We start from the raw sequence: 20,703 nt of genomic DNA on the forward strand, positions 1-20,703 counted from the left end.
GCCACCAATGTTCTCCCTGCCATAATTTTGCTAACTACATTCTTTATCCAGTGGGTGTCTCTTGATATGGTATATCATGATATACCAAGATATGGTATATCTCTGCTTTAGAACTGCTTATTTGTTAGAAGCACTGGCTATGGAAAATCTAAACGTTCCATCAGTTATTTTAGTTGAATAAAAGAAAGAAAATGTGTGTTAAGGAGCCAAGAACATATTCTCTTAGGCAGTTGATGGGTTTTGGCTTGCCACACAGGTGCTCTCAAGTTACCATATTTGGAACTGGAAATGCATTCTTAATTCTAGAGGAACTTTGCTTTGGCATTCACTGGTCCCTTCTGCTCTCTCTGATGAATTTTCTAGCCAAATCTGTTAGAGATATACTGCAGTGCCAGGGCTGAATGAAGTGACCTTTCAGTCACTTTAATCCTACAGTGGTGTTAGCATGAGTAAGTTCAAAATTAAAATTCAGAACTTACGTACTACCTGTTGTCTTAAATATGTGCTCCTATGAGCTTGTACTTCATGTTGGCCATTTCCACAAGGCTTACCTTGTTCCGGAAAACAGCAAAATCTCGTGCGAAGTCGCTGTTATTGCGTCTTCTCGTGCAATAACAGCGTTTTTCTCGTGCAATAACTGCGTCTTGCATGATTTCGTGCAAGTTTTTGCTGTTTTCCAGAACAAGGTAAGCCATGTGGAAATGGCCGTTGTCTAATGTCAGCCCTAGAATTGTTTATGTTCTGTTTCAGCATTTCTTCAACTCTGTATTGGATTCTTACTAGTGCTATATCTTTGTGAACTTGTATCTATTTACCCTATGGCATTGTTTATGGAAATGTCCTTAAATTGACTGTGCTAATCTCACACTGTGTAATCCGTCTTGAGTCTCAGTGAGAAAGGTGGACAATAAATGATGTAAATAAAAAATAAATAAATAAATAAATTTCATTCTATATGTCAACTAATTAGGTTTTTAGAAGCAGCAGCAATGGACTACTCTGAAAAAGCAAACACCTTGTTTTTAACCTCAAAATTAAACCAAAACAATTTAATGATCACTAAAGTACAAATCTTGTGAGCAAATTACTGAGCAAATGCAACGCTAACAAGACTGGGTTTCCTTACAATTGATCTGGAGAACAAGAATTGAAGAATGAACAGTGCAATACATTTTTAAAAATTCTAGTACAATCTGAGTTTGGGATATAAAATATTCCTTCTGGGAATTGAACAGTATATGGTTTTCTCTAGTAACATTCAACAGGAGGGCACTTCAGGAAGACATGTGTGAAAACTCTTTCTTTGTGTTAGTCTAAGTACTATACTTCTCCAGGAGAAATTCATATCAGCATTGGTGTCCTTTGAAGGTTTACAGGCCGTCTAGCCAAATATCTGACTGGTTATTTCAGTTGAGTAGGTGAACATTGGTGTTTCTTACCTCTGCAGACCCTAGTAATGTTCACCACTCCTGTCTACTTATTCTTACTTCGAGTTTTCGTTTCCCTCTCCTCTTTTTTGGTCTCTGGCCTCCTGATATTGTCTTTAACCCTCTGGATCTCTACTTCTTCCAAACATTCTCCTCCAGGCCATTCTATTTCCTTGGGTCTGCTGTTTTCTTAGGATACTGTTTCCTTAGTATACGTCTATCCTTCATTTCTTAATCCATGTTTTCTTCTTGCCCTGTCCTTCTTTATGTCCTTAGTACACCTTCTGACTTTTTGTCTAGGGCTGCTTGTGCTGCCACCACAAAAGCCCATAATATAAAAGAGATTGTAGAACTTTGGTTTTGAATCTTGATTTATCAACTGTGAGTCAAGTTTTACAATCATCCAACAAAACTGGCTGAACCAAGTATTTTATGCAGTGTGTCTAATTTTTATATCTTTGTATGTTTGTGTAAAAAGAAAACAACAGTGTATAGCTGTATCTTTGAAAGATGGAATTATATGACCCAAATGCAAGACATTAATATAAATAAGCCAACATTTTTTATGAGCTGCACTCAGTGTTTTCACATCTAGCTTAGTTTATTTGTCAAGAGGGGTTAAATATGTAGATGAATGATTGGGAAGGAGACGTTACAAATGTTGATGTGATGTGATATGGCTGCTGAAGGATGCCCACATGGTCAGCTTTGTTATTAAATACACCCAGAATTTTTTGGCTGCAGGTTTGCAAATGTGTCTCTGTATAACTTGAAATGTTCTATTGCAAATTACTTCTTAATAGTTCATACATTTTAAATCATTCTTTATATATACATATATTATAGACTATATATTTGTTTATATTTTAATTTCCATATGCGCAGAATGGGGTTGTTCTGAAATCTGCATGTATGTTAAACAGACTTTTTCTTACCCTTTATTCAAGACCCTGCTGTTAATATAATGCCTCCTTGATTGGTTTACCTCTTTCTATGGAATCTGTACCTGTATCTGACCAACAGGAGAGCAGATGGAAAGCAGAGGCAAAAGCAAAATCGGTACAATTTAAAAAGAAAAAAAATACCTAGTTGGAATGAGAAGAAAGAGTTGAGGGAAGAAAATTAAGGGAGCTTAATAGAGAGTATCACTAGCTAACTGGATTGGGGCCAAGAAAACAAGGCTAAGTATGCAATCCAAAGCAGAGTTACCATCTTCTACGTCCATTAAAATAAATGGGCTTAGAAGGGTGTAACCCAGTTTAGGATTGCACTGTAAAAATACCTTACGGTGCTGGTGGTAGAACTGAAGAATCTCCAAAGAAAACAAAGCTTGGAAAAGATTGGGCTTAAGTCTATTCAATAATTTCTGTTTGGAAATGCACAAAGTTGTTGACTTTCGTGTACTATCAGCAAGTATAATTAGGAAATGTTAGCATATATAGGTTTCAAGACCTTCCTTGAGGTTGATGTTGATTTCTTTTGCTCCCCCTCCTTTTCCAAAGCAACCAAAATATATATGTTTGTATGTTGCAGTAGTCAGGCTTCTTGGATGATCATGTTTCCTCTCCTCAAAATATTGGACAAGATATGTGAACAGGCCTACAGAAGTAGATGCCTTCTTCCTGGTTCAGAATAAACATAGAAAAAAATGATTCTGTACTTTGAAACAGCCTTGATGGTGCATACTAGAGATGGGAACAAACGCACATATGAACCAAAATTCATGACAAACCAGGCCAGTTCGTGGTTCGCGAACCAGCAGTTCGTCAGATCCCATTTCTGACGAACCACCACGATTTATTGATTTCTTTCTACACAGACCATCCAGTGGCTGCCCTGCAGACATCCTCATCCATCTGCTTGACCACCGCTGAGCATCAGAAAGCTGCTATGTGTGTGTTTCCCTCGGACGCAGTAATGTCCCACAAATCTTTCCCTTGCCCAGGAAAAACACACAAGACTTGGGCTGTTTCCACACATCCCGGCAGAGCGCTAAACTCACAGACCAAGAGCGTCTTCCTGGCGAGATTTCTGACACCATTGCACCATGGTGCGACGATATCAGAAATCGCGCCGGGAAGACGCTCTCAGTCCATGAGTTTAGTGCTATGCCAGAGCATGTGGAAATGATCTTGCTTTAGTGACTATGTTTTTAAACTTTATTTTTCATTTTTTAACAGCGAATTTAACAAATATATAACAAGTCTAACTTTTTCTCGACATCAAGTCTAACATGTACAATAAACGTTTTGTTATTTATGATTTTATAGGAACCCTCTTAGTAGCTGCCAAAACAACAATAACCACAAAATGGAAATTACAAAGAGCACCCACATTAACAAACTGGTACACTAAAACATGGGAATGCTTCATAATTGAAAAAGTTACAGGCGGTCTTATTAAAGCTGAGATGTATCCCAAACGAATTAAATTCACAGAGAAATGGTATCCATGTACAGCACCATCAATGATGTGCAACCGAAAATACAACTGTATTGTTCATTTATTTAATAAAATTAACAGATTATCTAATAAATGTTTTAATATGGAATGTTTTAAATGTTCTTAATGTTGTTATCCACCCCGAGCCTGTTCGCGGGGAGGGCGGAATACAAATATGAAATAAATAAATAAATAACACTACTTAAGTCAACAAAACGAATTATCAACCAAAACTTCTTCAACCAATCAAGCAAAATCAACGCTGCACAACATAGAACTTTACTCTTCAAGAAGCTTTCAAAGAATTAAAATATTGATTGACTATTTGACTAATGTAATGAGAGGCTTCCCTTTCACATTTCACATTTTGCATTCATACCCACACCGCAACACACAGGAGTGGTGTAGGACCAATGTCCAGGTATGGAGGTGAGTGTGGTCATCCAACAACCATTCCATTAACTGGGGTTGTGCCATTCCCCCCTAGACATTGGAGTACCACTTATCCATTTCTTTGCCACTTGGCAAGAGAACAGAACAGACCCTCTTCACTATAGATCACAGAAGCAGAAAGTGTCCCTGAGATGGAAAAATGGTACCAGACGAGTCTCTTTTCTTCCTTTGGATGCCCGCCAGCTTTGCTGGCAATGGGCAGGGAACTCCACAGGTTAGGAGGCCTGGAAGTGGGGGATGGAAACTTCCAGCTTGGAAGTTTACCTGCACCGCAGTCCTAGATTGCCACATAGGGTAGGATTTCCTGCGGAAGGTATCGCAGTTGACAGTTTCCCCCACAAGTTTGCTGAGGAAGCAGCCTTAAGGGGAGTGTGGCCCATCTCCTCCCAATCAGCACTTGTGGTCGTTTCAGGAATACTGCCTTACTCACTTTCTGTCCATGATCCATTCAGCTGAGAAGTGCTCTGAGGAACTGCAGCTGGGTATGAAAGAAGGGAGTGGGATATTTATAGGTTCTGTGTTCTTCTGAAAGTTATTATGTGCCATACTCCTGTTCCTTAGCAACTTTTCTGCACTGTTTTAAAAACCCTATGTTAGATAAAGCAAACGGTACAAGGGTTGGCAGCTGGATGCCAACACTTGCCTTCTTTGTGATGAAATAGGTGATTCAGTAAGCCTTGGACATTGGTGGGCACTGCATGTGTCTTTCTATGTATGTGTAACTCTTTTGATGGTAAGCTGCTTTGTCTAACATGGGAATGCCTCCTGATCCTGAATCCTCCTCTGTCTCTGTGTCTCTTGGGGGATTTTCCTTTTCTTGCCTCATGATCTTCCAAGGAGAAGAATGTGTTTCTCAGAGCTCCTGCTATGAAGGCATCATCCGCAGACCCGCATGCAGTCTTGCTGCCAGACTCAGGCTATGGTTTATTAATAGGGGAAAGTGACTCTTTAGATAATAATAATAATAATATTTGATTTATATACCGCCCTTCAGGACAACTTAATGCCCACTCAGAGCGGTTTACAAAGTATGTCATTATTATCCCCACAACAAAACACCCTGTGTGGTGAATGGGGCTGAGAGAGCACCAGAGAGCCGTGACTAGAGATGGGCACGAACAGCAATACAAACAAAAGAAAGCCACGAACAGCCCAATCCGCTGTTCATGAGCAAGTTGTTCGTGAGGCCCCGTTCCCAGCGAACATGTGTTCGTTCCAAGCCCTCCTGGTGGCATTCGTCAGCCGTTCATAAAGCCAGACAGTCTGGCACCTTTCAATCAATTCCCCTGGCAACATAAGTATGGACTGTCTGAATTCTGTCTGTACTCCTGGCTTTCCTTCTGGCTTGTAACCCTTCAAAGTAGCTTCCAGCAGACAGTCAAGTTTTTGCCACTGTAAGCAGAAAATGACATGAAAGGAAGGGACCCATGGATCATGCCTTTCCCAGGGTGCAATCTCTCTGAAACTTGGGGGTCTTCAGAGGACAGTGAGGACTATTTCCCCTGCAAATTTGGTGGGTATTGGACATTGGGAAGGTCAATTTGTAACTCCTCAATTAGCTTCCAGTAGACAGTCCAGTTTTTGCCACTGTAAACAGAAATGACATGAAAGGGAGAGACCCATGGACTCTCCTTTCCCCGGCTCAAATTCAGCTAAGTCCCAAGGGGGCCATTCTGGCTCCCATGAACCTCCAACTACGAACATGTTCGTGAACATGTCATGTCCATCGATGTTCGTGAATCCCTGTTTGTGGATGGCAATGAACAATGAACATTGTGTTCATTTTTTTCCTGTTTGTGCACATCTCTAGCTGTGACTAGCCCCCAGCTGGCTTCAAGGGGAGGAGTGGGGAATCAAACCTGGCTCTTCAGATTAGAGTCCTGCACTCTTAACCACTACACCAAACTGGCTTTTTATCTCTTAACCACTACACCAAACTAGCTCTTTCTCTCTACTCCAAGATAATGCTATGGATGGAATCTACCTCAATAAAACTGTATTTTTCTACAATTTGTCTGAAAATTAATTAATGCACATTGGGGTAAATACTTCTGACTAAGTAACTCTGCTACCAAAAACAAAATACAACTAATTCCTAATTAATTTGGTGGTCCATTGTTTTTGCTGTATGTAGTGTACCTGAGGAAAAACTCGGTGCTCAATGGTTTAGAAGGAAGACTGTGTTCTGTGCAATTTTGGTACTGTTAAGTGCAAAAACAGCTGCCCCAGAATAGTTTCCCCAACTCTCCCTTGAAAAGAACAGTGTGTGTGTGCGTGCACTCGCATGCATGGCCAAGAATCGCCTTGCATGTGCACAATGCGCCAAACCTCTGATAATGAAAAACCCCAAATGGATTAGATATAAACTGGCAACAGCCTACCCAGAACAAAGCAATATCGGAATGGAGTTTGTTTGGAAACCCCAGATTTGAAATTGTGATGAAAATTTTCTCAGTGCACACCCCTATTGAGCATTTCTTCTGCCACACCTATATTACATCTGGCTTCCAAATCAGAGTATATTTGTGCTATTTGATCAGCAAAAGACTTAGCAAAGGTGTCACAGCTACTTACCTGTTCTTGAGCCAGTGAGGGTTCAGATTTAGGAGTTAGAAGATATTGATACCTTAAATAGCTGGGAAGGATGTGAGCCAACTGATGCAATGCTTGCAGAGAAATAGCATTTCTTTACTGCTATTACCACCACTTCATTGGTCTTCCAATGAGCTCTAGACCATGTTTCATCATATTTAGTATTCTGGACATTTTCCATCCCTGTTTAGATCACCCAGTTCCATGGTAAACTACAGGGCTGTATTCTACATCAAGGGTGGGAAAATTTGATGAGGAGCAGTCCTGTCAATGGTGTCAAGGAACTTCATGTTCCAAGCTTCCACCATAACCTCAACAAAACGTGTTTGGAATTTTAATATACTCCAGAGCATTCTGGAATCCAGAAAGCTCCATGTGCTTCCATGGACAGACCATTTTAACAGACCCCCTTTCTGAGGGGTGTTGGGGGGCATATTCACCTTTGCCTTTTCACCAGGTAATGGTCAGGTCATGGTTCAGGCCAAATCTCCAATCCTCAAGGAAGACCTCATCTCAAAGGCTCAGTACAAAAGATTAAATCCCAGGTCTGGCCTTTTGTGTGTATGGGGCCTGTCACTCTTTGAGAGAGGCCTATGGTTGCTAAGGAAGCTATGAAATTCTGGGCCGATAATCAAAGTGTCTCCAAGACCATGTCTGAAAGCACACCTGCTAACTTACTGGAGAAGTAGGCAGCTGGTAAACAAGTAGAATCCCTAATCTGTCCTTAGGTCCCAATGTCAAGTATAGTTTGTACCAGTAGTCTGCAAAAATTGAAAATCTCATGGAGTACAATAGCAGCCCTACCTCCTTAGCCACCTGTGCTGGATTGATGGAGGATTGCATAACCAGGCACACCACATCATTTTCTTCCAACCACATCTCTGTGATGCCAGCCAGGTTGACTCCCTCTTCCTGCACCAACCCAGCAAGTATGCAGTTTTCACATCTATTATGCAAAATGCAGATTTATCCATTTACAGTTATGAGGAGACTAGCAAATGGGGGATCATTTGCAAATTAGGGCTTTCCTTTGGATTATGAACCGCAGGATCAGATTTAATTAAAATAATTGAGGGTGTGCAATTGCTTGAGTGTTCCAATGCGCAGAATAATGTCTCATTGTTTACCAAATCTGCCGAGGAGGCATCTTCTTCCCAGAGGCTGTTCACACATCCTGTACAGTATCCTGTGGTGAAGAAATATTCAGCCAAGACTCCTTCTGCACCACTCAAATGGGAAGTGTGCCAAGGTACTTCAGCACAATCCAGCATCTCTGTAATTATGTTGTCTTTTTATGATAATTTCTAGATCTACTCATTACAATCACGCATTGTATTTCTGTCCTGAAAGAGAATACGTAGCAAAGTTGAAAGACAAAATTTACAAGCCAAACAAATAAGTGACAAACTCAATATAGAAGTATAACAGCTCAGTAAAAGACACACAGAGGGCCAGGATCAAACCTTTAAAAGGTTTTTGCCCGTAGTCTGATTGCTGTATCTAAGGCTTGCCAAGATAGCCTATTTTGGGACATTGCTTCCAGTTAGGGATTTCACCTTATGTGGGAGTTTCTTGCACAGGGCAGCATTCAGCAGGGCCAGGGCCTGCTGACCCAGCACTGGCCCAGACATGGGGGGCCTGGGCAGCCTTGCGCTCAGGAAGCAGCAACAGGCTTAATGTTCAGAGCTGCGGCTTATTCCTTGCACTCCCTCCCCCCGAACCCCACTCCTTCCATCTCACGAGGGGGCTCTGACTCTCGAGAGGCCCTGCTTGGACACTTTGGGCCAGTAGAAGTTACGTGGAGGGTGGGGTGGAGGCTATCATGTCTTATCCCTGCCGAGCTCCCTCCTCTTCCTGAATCTCACTCCTCTGCAGGAGCCTCTGCCGTGGAGTCAGCAGCTATTTGGGGGAGGGAGGCAGAGGTTAGGACGCCCTATCCCTGCTGAGCTCCCCTCCCTCTTCTTGAATCTCACTCCTCCAGGCTAGCTAGGGGAGCTCTGACTCTTGGGAACGCCTCCCCTGGAAGCCTAGTTTGTCACTCCGAGAGGCTGGAGAGGTCACTTGGAGGGAGGGCAAACTATATGTCATCCTGTCCCTTTTGGACTCCCTGCCCTCCCTGAACCCCATTCCTCCCAGATGTTCAAGGTTACTGTGACTCTCAAAGGCTCCTGCCCCAGCAGCTGGGTCAGCATGGGGTGTTTCTGTCAGGGCTGTTACCCACAGCTCTTCCATATTGCTTGCCTGATGTATTTTTCCAGTACTGCTCATGTTCACAGGAGCAGCCTGGTTCCCGAGACAGCCTTATCTAGGATGGCTCACCACAGAGGCCTTGAGAGACAACTCCTTTCCCTTTCCCACCTTCTGTACTAGCGGGGTAGACACCGAAGGTGGGGGCTGGACGAAAAGGGTGACATACTGTAGCAAGCACTTAGCACGTCATTCTCAACAAGAGACCTGTGTACAGCCAAAGCTTCTTTTAGCCTTTGGAGTATCTATGGACGCTTGTACTTTCTGAATATATATTCTCTCAATAAACAACCTTTGACTCAAGAGACCTTGGATTTCTTGCTGCAAGGGGTGGGAGATGAAATCAGAGTATCCTGCTTTCCATAGACTGACAGTTTCTATATCTGAACCTGGCTTCTGCTGCAGGCTAACGCAACTAACCAGCTGAGGAACTTCTGTATGTGTGTTTCTTCTTCTTTATAGGGCTGGAGGTATGTAGGAGCCTCCCTGCCCACAGGAATGGGCTTACAATCCTCAGCCAGTGTTGGAGCAATTTAAGATATCTTTAGGGTTCCTCCATCCGTCTTTGGGTTTCTTGCCACTGAGGTCTTCATAATTTTATAATTGTCTTTATAATTGTCTATTGAACATCAGCCTTTCTCACTCCCATCAACTGTTTGCACTGAGCAGTCGGCACATAGTCCAGTTACTTTACTTTGGTTGCGGCCACTGGGCAAGAGCCCCCTCACACACACCTCCTCTTGGGGACCCTCTGCACAAGTGCACACTTAAAGATAAAATATGCATGCAGCCCCCTCTCACCAGGGTTATCATTGGCAATACAACCTCCCACGCCTCCGATAACATGTACTTGCAGCATCCATTTGCTAGTGGATGGTTCCCTCACACTGGGGGACGCCGTCACTTTATCATAAGGGATGCATCTTGAGTGGCCCTAGGTATAACTGGATGCATTAGTACATCCAGTTGCTCTCAGTTGTCTCTTCCATCCCTCTCTTCCTTGTTACTCTGCAATGTCCTTGGGGCAGGGGCCATTAAAAAAGCATCCTATAAAATATGTTGTTTGTGCTGCATTAATAAACCTAATCATGTCTACTAATTAGCACTCTTTAACACTGGGAAAAGTAGGGTTTATATAAGCAGGGCTTTTTTTCTGGGAAAAGAGGTGGTGGAACTCAGTGGGTTGCCCTCGGAGAAAATGGTCACATGGCTGGTGGCCCCGCCCCCTGATTTCCAGACAGAGGGGAGTTGAGATTGCCCTCTGCGCCACTCAGCCCCCTCAACTCCCCTCTGCCTGGAGATCAGGGGGCGGGGCCACCGGCCATGTGACCATTTTCAAGAGGTGCCGGAACTCCGTTCCACTGCGTTCCCGCTGAAAAAAAGCCCTGTATATAAGCATCAGAGAGTGAAGATTTCACATGGATTGCAAGGTTTTGATTTTTGTATGTATAATATGGGATTGTGTTGGAGGCGTGGGTGCGGTTTATAATTCTTGTTTGCCCGCTCTGGATGAGTGCAGCTGAGTGGGTGCATGGACTTCAGTAAGAAGCGTGGCTCTTCTATGCATGCATCTGTGGTGTCCCATTCACACATGTAGTTACCGAAACAGGAGAGTTGTACAGCTCCTTGGACACCAACTGATGTACGATTGTACTGCTTTTACTACCTTATTGTTAGTGTCATCTCACCTGGAGTCTAATGGAGAAGGGTGGACTATAAATGTAGTAAGCAAAGAATGGATTTTGTGGGGCCGAGTGTTCTTGTCTGAATCCACTGGACAGGTCGCAACAAATCAGGTAGTGCCCCTGGTTCCTTTGCTGTGTTTATACACACAGTTGATCAGTGTCGTAGTGATGGACAAACACAAATGTGTTAGCACAAGTGCACTGTACGCACAGGAGGCGCTTCCAAGGAGGCATAATCGCTCAGCAACAAACTAACCCCGGCAGAATCTGGACAGGGGTGCATTTGACAGAGAGCAGCTTGATTATCTGTTTGTGAGTCGTGTTCTTGTTTGATACACAAGTAATATCTTATTGAATATTGAAATACACAAGTAAATATCTTTACAACTTCATTTTGGGATCATAGTTGCATACATCTGTGGTTCTTTTGTTGCTTGGACATTACAATTTCAGGAAGACGGCTAATTCAAAAACCAAACAAACTGTTGTTGGGTGATAGGTAATTCCTGTTTTGTGACTCATCGTACGGACTAGCTACTTTGGGAACATGGACAAATCTTTATTTTATAACTTAATCTATGAAGGACAAAGTAAAAACAACTTTCATACTGTATAGGGGTGGGATTCTGGAGGCTTGAGAGAGCCAGTTTGGTGTAGTTGTTAAGAGCAGAGGGACTCTAATCTGGAGAGCCGGGTTTGATTCCCCACTCCTCCGCTTGAAGCCAGCTGGGTGGCCTTGGATCAGTCACAGCTCTCTCAGAGCTCTCTCAGCCCCACCCACCTCACAGGGTGATTGTTGTGGGGATAATAATAACATGCTTTGTAAACCACTCTGAATGGTGTTAAGTTGTCCTGAAGGGTACTATATAAATTGAATGTTGTTGTTGTTGTTATCTAGCCTCCATCAGATTCTCAGCAGAGTCCTGATTCCAAGGACTTCTCTCAGGGGCTATTATGCACATAGTTGGTCATCTCAGCCATTTCCCCCACAAGTGGTACACTTTATCCCCTTGATCCAAAGATGAACAGGGAGGCGCCGTAAGTGTGTAGACCTCAGAGAACGAGAGGAGCCTTGGGAAGGACTCTGCCCAAGCCTCTCTTGCTGGACCCACTGGGAAAAGGGGGATTAAGTGACCATTGCTGGAGTTTGGACAGTGTGAGAGTGAGCCAACAATAATATTTAGGAACAAATTGCACAATGCTATATTGGAATTGGGGGCAATTTGGTTTCCTGGGAATCTTCCATTTTCTCACAACAGGGACTAGGCTCTGATGGTCTTTTCTTATGTGCCCAGGGTAACGCCAATTGCCACTTTGGGGTCAGGAAGGAATTTCCCTCCCGCCAGAACTGGTTGGGGGCCTGGAGGTTTTTTGCCTTCCTCTGGGCACAGAGCAGGATTCGTGGGAGGACTGTGCTACAAGTGCTCTGTGGGGTGCTGGGACCAGGCCTGGAGAACCATCACAGTGCCCACCACCCAGAAGCATCCTGCCAGGTCTTAAACTCATGGGCCAGTTTGCCAGGAGTGGGGAGGCTATCGTTGCCATGGGTGCAGGGGGCGCCTGAGCGTCTTGTGTTCACCAGGGCCAAAGTTCTCCCTGATTTTATCTTTTTAGTTGTGCAGGTTGGTTAAATCTGGGCCTGGCCCATGTGTGCAGTAGCAAGTACTAGAATGGCTTCCACACATTGGCAGGGGGCTGAACAGATGCTTTGGTAGATTGGGACCATCATCGCCAAACAGATCAGCTCCCGATTAACTTGATGGGACCCTTTGGTGGATGACTGGGCGGTGCCTGGCTGACCGACTGGGGCTCTGGGTATCCTGCTTGGCAGGAACAGATGGGGGAAGCGGCTGTTCAAGACTTGTTACAATACTTTTGGCTGACCTGGGCTTCCCACCATTGGATCCTTCTCTCTGGTCAGGAGGAACAATGAATCATTTCTGGACGCTTTCCTGGTTTGAAGCCTGGGGCAAGGCTTGCCAAGGGGTTAACCTCAACAGGAGCAAAATTGACCAACTTATATGGCAAGGAAATCATGGCCAGAGCCATGTTAGTACCATGTGTAAGCATCGATGGCTATGGGTCTTGGTGGCGTGCATCTCTCAGGCTGGAACAGGTTGTTTGGTTTCTCCACATTCTGGCTGGACCCACGCTTTGGTTGCAGCTTGAGGTGCTTCAGTAGGAGCCATTTTGGGGCTCTTGTGGTGTTTTGCGCATGGATCTTTTTGCGGTGAAACAGGGCCACAAGCCCTTTCCCCTCATACTGGGAGATGCTCTTAAAAGATCTTGTGGGTAACACATTGCAGGAACATGCCCAGGTGGTGGCTGTTGAGGCATGCTCACTCCCAGTGTTACCAGAACTGCTCTATTTGAATGGGGAATTAGCTAGCAGTCTGGAGCTAAATTTAGTGCGGATCTTAACCAACTGTATACCGGGGTCCCACTCCAGACGCTCATGCAATAAAGAGGCAGACTAAATAACAATACAATGTGTTTTACAAAAGAATGTGGTGTATGCCTGAACTAGCACATGCATACAAGATTACACACAAGAGCTAGGAAAACAGATTAGGAAAATAGAGACGGTTGCATTAGCGGGGTAGCCCACTTGAGAGCAATGAAGTTGGGTATACTCACAATCCTGACGTGGAGCAAAGACGTAGCAGCAAGATGAGATGGTCTAATCCCTGCACTAGATCCGATAGAGTGACAGCAGGGAGTCTGGATAGGAATGGCACACGCGCCATGTGGCCAGGGAGGCCAGCTTAAATACCCAAAAACGTACCCTGGGGCTGGTGCGGTTCCCAGTGGTTCTCACGGGTGAAACAAAGGTTTTAATGGCTCTACAACTACCCTAGATGGGCCATCTTAGAATTTGATTGTATTATTGTGACACCTTGGGAAGAGGGGACAAAGGAGGGAGGGGGAGATCCGGGAGTGTTGAATGGATGTTCCAGCGAACTGGGCTTGTCCTGACGTCATCATCTCTGGAATGCGGAGGTTGCTGTAGGATGCATGCACTAAGTGCTTGGGATGGTCGGCACTTAGCTTCTGCGGCTATTAAGATATGCAGAGCAAGGCGAGGCTTGCCTCCACTGACGTGGTCTGCTCGCTTCTCCGAAATGGCTTCTCTCAGCGGGCTGCTTAGGCTGGTCTTCAGGCTGCCTGGGGACATGGCTGCCGGCTGGGCATGACTGGGGCTTGCTAGCAGGCTGCCCGGTAGCGAGGGCAAGCTGGGTGACTGGCCCGCGGGAGGCTCCAAGCGGGGACTGGCCAGGGGGTGCCTGATCAGGCTCGCTGGAGGTCTCTCTGGCAGGCACCTTGCTGCTAACAGCGTGGCTTGGGCCCAGGTGAGGCAGGCTTCCATGGAGGCAGGGAACAGCAGGTATAATACAGTCCATAGCAGAGATAGGAGACAGGCACAGTCCGTGGTAGATAATAAACAGGCAGGAAACAGACACGTGTGTTAAAGTGCACACATGCAAGGCAGTCTCTGGTGTAGCGGTGAAACAGCAACACAGGAAACCCAAACACAGTTCATGGCAGGCCTTAGAGCAGGAGAGGGGGGCTCCTTGGCAATACCAGGTGGCAGAGGGATCCACACAGAGGTATGTACCTGTGTGGAATCTCACAGCTTGTCATCCCTTGGTGCCCCCCTTCAGTAGGTAGACTGAAGAGGTGAAGGGGTCATTGGCCGGCAGGTGGGTTGGCTGATGCTTGGATTTGCGGCCTATGCATGCCAAGGCTTCCTAAGCTGTAACCAATAAAGTTGTGGCCTTTTAAATCCCAACAAGTCATCTGTGTCTTCCGTTGCCTTCCCCTCCCCCCTCCCCCCCTTTGACACTGGCCTGCAACCTGTTTTTCTCATTCTGACAGAGGCCGCCGTGGAGGGGCTGTGAGGGACTGTCTTTCTGGACATTCCCTCCTTTACCACTACAGGGAGAATCCAATGATTTTTTTCAAGATTCAAATGCATAATTTTGAAAGTGATTTTTTTTAAAAGCTTCAAAATTGGATATCTGAGTACTGTAAAGATGATGGGTTGAACATTTTGCTTTTAGAAGGTATAATATATGCAATTTTAAAACCTGCCAACTATGTCAGGTAGTAAATTCAATAAAAAGTTGCACTGCCTGGCTTCTATCAAATGATGTAAAATATGAAATACCATATTTCATATTTTGCCAACTATTTGATACTCAAATCAAGAATCATGGGATGTCAGAGACAAAAAATCCAGTGAACATCCAGCAATTATCTGGTGAATATCTGATGTCAGAATCCTCAGAAGAGAAAGTTTAGGAGCTAATTCATTTCTTGTGTGCTTTAGTCATCCATAGAGTGGGCACTGCCGTTGGCTACATGGTTGCCTTGCCAATTTGGTTGACCTAAAATGAACCCAGAACCCCTTGCTGGCAGTCTGGTGATGTACCACAGAAAAACAAAAAAGCTCCTGAACTGATGATCTATTCATCTTGCACGCCAGCTGAGGGTGACCCAAATTGTGGCGGGACCATGTGGAAGCACCGAGAGTTATTTCAATGGACTTCAACAAACACAAGCCAGATGGGGCTACAATGTCCATATTTTGTTATGCTCATTTGGTGGTTCAAATGTATAGAATGCGAGTTCTCCTTTGAATCACCTCTCTTCTTGCCGTTTGAATAATGATCAAGCACTCCGAGGAAAAACATGAAACCCATAAAATAGTTACACCTGTTTTTAACTAATTTGATTTTGGGGTTGAGATGTATATTTCATGAATTTAAATTCTGGCCCTTCAGCTGTGGCTAAAGTTTTTCCCTATGGAAATGACATAGTGGATCTCTACGGAATACATTTCCTGCATTATGCAGAAAGTAACTCCATAATGTCTGGATTGTTGGCTAATTACAAGCCAGATTTATCTCTTCGTCTATTGCTTGCGATGAACCTGATCCTATTTCCTGCTTTTAGATCAGAGCCTCATTAATATCAATGGGATTCTGCTCTCAAGATGAATGTCAGATCAGGTCGGTTGTCTTGTTTTAAATTTTTATTTCTTGGTCATGTCCCTCAAGAAACATTTAAAACATGCTTTATAATTTGCCTCCATGACTTCATACTGCTTTGCAAGACTTCTTTTCTGGATTAAAGCTGGATATGTTTATTTTGCCTAAAACCTATCCAATTTACTAAGCAGAAAACTGCTTTTTTAAAATTAAAAAAAATCTCTACAGTATATTTTGGAGATAAACCCAGTTTTACAGGAAAGAAAAAGAAGCAGGTTGTCTTTCTAATGTCTTTTGTCTCTCTCTTTTTAATGTGTTTGATACAGTCCATAGCAAAAGGGGAGGAAAGTCTATCTTTGGCTATATCCCTGGTTAATGCAAGTTAACTAAGCAAGCATGCTAAATTATTAAATTTGGTGAATACATTGTGCTTATTATATTACTTACCCTTGCAGTGAACTAGAAAATGAATGTGGTCATTCCAGACTGGTTAAATTGGAAATATATTTTATACAGATGTGTCTAGTGTCATTTCCTGGCTGCAGAATAGCACACAAAACCCATTAAGTATACAAATACTGGTTTATATTACAGTACACATTTAAATCTAATTTTCCTATTTTGGTTTTCCCTTTCAGGACATTTTTTAAAATGGTGATTATTCTCTTGCTTTATCCTCTATCCTCTCCTCTCCTCTTTTCCTGCAACGTAAACGAATGCAGTCTATTTGAAATATTAATCATGCAGAATTTACATGTACCCACAACAGCATTTTTTAAAAAGTGGAGGGGAAATGGAGAAGAAGATGTAAAGTAGATTCTGAGAAGCTGAGTTTCCTTTTGCATAGTCAACCTTTGCAAATGGAGACGCTTCTGTTTTACATGCTGATATTCTGATGATAAGCATGTTTACTCAGAATTAAAAGGTACCAGGGCTTTTTTTCTGGGAAAAGAGGTGGTGGAACTCAGTGGGTTGCCCATGGAGAAAATGGTCACATGGCTGGTGGCCCCGCCCCCTGATCTCCAGACAGAGGGGAGTTGAGGCCATGTGACCATTTTCAAGAGGTTCCAGAACTCCGTTCCCCCACGTTCCTGCTGAAAAAAAGCCCTGAAAGGTACTAATGTTAGTGGAGGAGAGGAGTCCTCTGTGGGGGGAGAGGCTGGGTATAAATAAACAAAATTAAATCAAGGGGGTTGGACTAGAAGGTCTGTATGGCCCCTTCCAACTCTGTGATTCCGTGACTCTGTGAAATAATAAAAATAAAATGTGATTTACATACAAGTAAAAACCTGTGCAGGCATTATGTTCTCTTCCATTCAGATAAACCAGCAGGCCATCTGTCAGGTGTACCAGGAGCACAATATTTGTGGAGAGCGTCAATGTGCAGATTTTCCATGCTAACAGAACTTCCATTCCTGCAAACGAGAACCCTGGAAAAATTAGGTTCTGGTTCACGTAAATGAAAGCCATACCCACATGGAAAACCCACTTGTTGCCCAATTCATTTGAGAAGGCGAATCACATGCGTTGTGTAAACCTGTTTGTCACTGTTACGCACACTAGATGAGCTCCCAGTTCACATAAACTGCATATAACGTCTGCAGAGGTCTTATGCCACCATCAAGAAAAGAGTGCTGCTATTTTAATATCTTTGTACAATGTTTTAAATGTTTTATGTGAAATGTTTTAAATGTTTTAATGCTGTTATCCGCCCTGAGCCCGCTTGCAGGGAGGGCGGAATATAAATACGATAAAATAAATAAATAAATAAAATTATATTCACAACTGCAGCCTTAATCAATGCACCCTCTACCCTAAAGACTCTATTTATTTATTTTAGGTGCTAAAAGGCAAATCTTTTTTCTGCCTAAAGAAGACTAGTGGGAAGGCTTCTCAATTCTTGAGAGATTTGCCTGTAATCCCTGAAATGCAGAAATTCAACAGGTGAAGCTTTTCACAACCTGAAAATGTAGTGATGGAAAATCTCGTCCTTTAGAATTATTGCCTTCTAAGCTGCTGTTATGGGCACAATAGCCATACTGAATGTGGCAAAAACCAAAATGCAATAGTTCAGATGACTCAGGTAAGTGAGATGAAAAACACGTGACAGTTGGTAAGTGGGGATATAAAGACACCTTCAATGCACAATGTCTAATTCAGAAAGAGAAAAGGGGGCAATAATAGGGAGAGAAGGAGAAGCTAGAAAAGAAGAATGAGAACGAACATATGCAGCAGTCTTATATTGAATCAACAACAACAACATTCAATTTATATACCACTCTTCAGGATAACTTAATGCCCACTCAGAGCGGTTTACAAAGTGTGTTATTGTTATCCCCACAACAATCAACTTGTGTGGTGGGTAGGGCTGAGAGAGGTCTAGAAGAGCTGTGACTGCCCCAAGGTCACCCAGCTGGCTTCAAGCGGAGGAGTGGGGAATCAAACCCAGTTCTCCAGATTAGAGTCCCACCGCTTTTCAACTCTACGCCAAACTGGTCTTTCAAAGGGTGTCCTGAAACTGGCAGTGGCTGTACAGGTCTTTTCACATCAGATAAGACCAGATCCTTTTAGTTAGAGATGCTGAAGACTGAATCTGGTACCTTCTGCATGGCGAGTGGATGGTCCACCACTTAGTCACAGCTCCTCTCTGACGGTGAAGCTTGCATTGACATGTGGAGAAGAATCCATCAACACTTACATGCTCTTTATTGAACCTGAGGCAGTTAATGGCTAATAAGGCACATTTGCTTTCCCATCCCACCATGTTGTAGACCAGGGCTAAATCCACACGTTCCAGCATAGCGCTAAACTATCGGAACGACAGTGTCATCCTGGCGCGATTTCTGACATGATTGCACCACAATTCATGGTGCGATGACGTCAGAAATCACGCCAGGAAGACGCTGTCATTCCAGCAGTTTAGCGCTTTGCCGGGACATGTGGATTCAGCCCAGAGTTCTAATCCCCGGTATGACATGAAAGCTTGCTGGGTGACCTGGCTTGGCCTGATCTGCATCATGAGGTTGTTGAGCACATCAAATGGAGGAGAGGATTTCCGTGAAGGCCTTGGAAGAAGGAATGGATAAAAATGGGACAGATTTTCATACTCTGGATTACCATAGAAACATAGAGCTGGAAAGTTTCCCAAGGATCATCTAGTCCAACCCCCTGTTCAACGCAGGAAATTCACAGCTCCCTCCCTCCTCACTTCCCCAGTGAGCCCTGCTTTATGCCCAGAGGAAGGCAAAAAAACTCCAGGGTTCCTGGCCAGTCTGGCCTGGAGGGAAACTCCTTCCTGACCCCAGAGTGGCAATTGGCAATACCACGGGCATAAAAGAAAGAGTCATGAGAATCTGTTATATTATGAAAAATAAATATAACGATTAAATGTAATGTAATATTAAGGCAATACTAGATGATATAACAGAACTCACAGTTAAAGATGTATTAAGAGGAAACATATAATGTGGAAAACTAGAATATTGATACAAGCAAGCATAAGGATAACTGTCTCACTCTCTATAGGCTTATTCTTTCTCTTTTTGTTTTTCCTGTATGAAAACCAATAAATAAATAAATAAATAAATAATAATCTATTACTGGCTCATCCCTTCCTACCCTCCCTCTAACAATTTGCCTAAATTCATATTGAGTCATGGAATCTTAATTGCTATCAGGTGGCCATCTAGCCTCTTCTTAAGTACCTCCAAAGAAGGACAGCCCACCACCTCCCAAGGAAGCCTGTTCCACTGAGGAATCGCTCTGTCAGGAAATTCTTCCTAATGTTTAGCCAAAAACTCTTTGATTTAATTTCAACTCATTGGTTCTGGTCCAACCTTCTGGGGCAATGGAAAACAACTCTGCTCCATCTTGTATGTGACAACCCTTCAAATACTTGAAGAGGGCTATCATATCATCTCTTAGTTGTCTTCTTCTAGGTAGTTCTTTCAACCTTTCCTCACAGGACTCGGTCTCCGAACCCCTCACCATCTTTGTTGTCCTCCTTTGGACATGTCCCAGCTTGTCAACATCCAAAACAGAACAGTGTTACATGTGAGGCCTAACTAGAGCAGAGTGAAGTGACACCATCACTGTGTGATCTGGGCACTATACTTAACAACAACAACAACAACAACAACATTCGATTTCTGTTGATACCGCCTAAAATCATATTTGCCTTTTTAGTTACTGCCTCACATTGCTGACTCATGTTCAGTGTATGATTTATTAAAAGACCCCTAGATCATTTTCAAATTGATATACATCGATATGTTGTTGTTGTTACTAAATGTACTACTGCCAGGATAAGTCTCTGCCATCCAATAATTATGCCTTTGATTTTTCCTACCTAAATGCAGAACTTCACCTTTATCTCTGCTGAATTTCATTTGTTAATATTAGCTCTGATCCACCAAAATAGTAACTGTCTCAAAAAAGGAGATAAAGGCCATGTCCACATGTCCTTAAAGAGACAGCCCAGTCATGGAATGCTGGTAGCTTTTCTTCACTCCACACATCTCTGATTTCAAAGCGGTAGCAGGCTGTTTGGCTTCCATTTTTTCAGCGCCTTTTTGAAGATGCAGGAGAGTGTGGGAAATTGCGTTCCCATAAAAGGCTCCAAAAAACTGGATGCCAAACAGCTTACTACCACTTTGAAATCAGAGATGTGAGGAGTAGAGAAGAGAAGCCACCAGCATTCCGTGAGAGGGCCGTCCCTCTAAGGATGTGTGGAAACAGCCAAGGTTAGTCTGACATGACTTGTTCTTGAGGAACCCATAGAGAGTTAGAAGCTCTGGATAGGGTTGCCAGCTGTCTGGGGGAAAAAAGCCCTGTCCCTTTAATAGGGATTTCATTGGATGTTATTTA

Source organism: Eublepharis macularius, chromosome 15 (assembly GCF_028583425.1).
Source record: "Eublepharis macularius isolate TG4126 chromosome 15, MPM_Emac_v1.0, whole genome shotgun sequence".
Taxonomy (NCBI): Eukaryota; Metazoa; Chordata; class Lepidosauria; order Squamata; family Eublepharidae; genus Eublepharis; species Eublepharis macularius.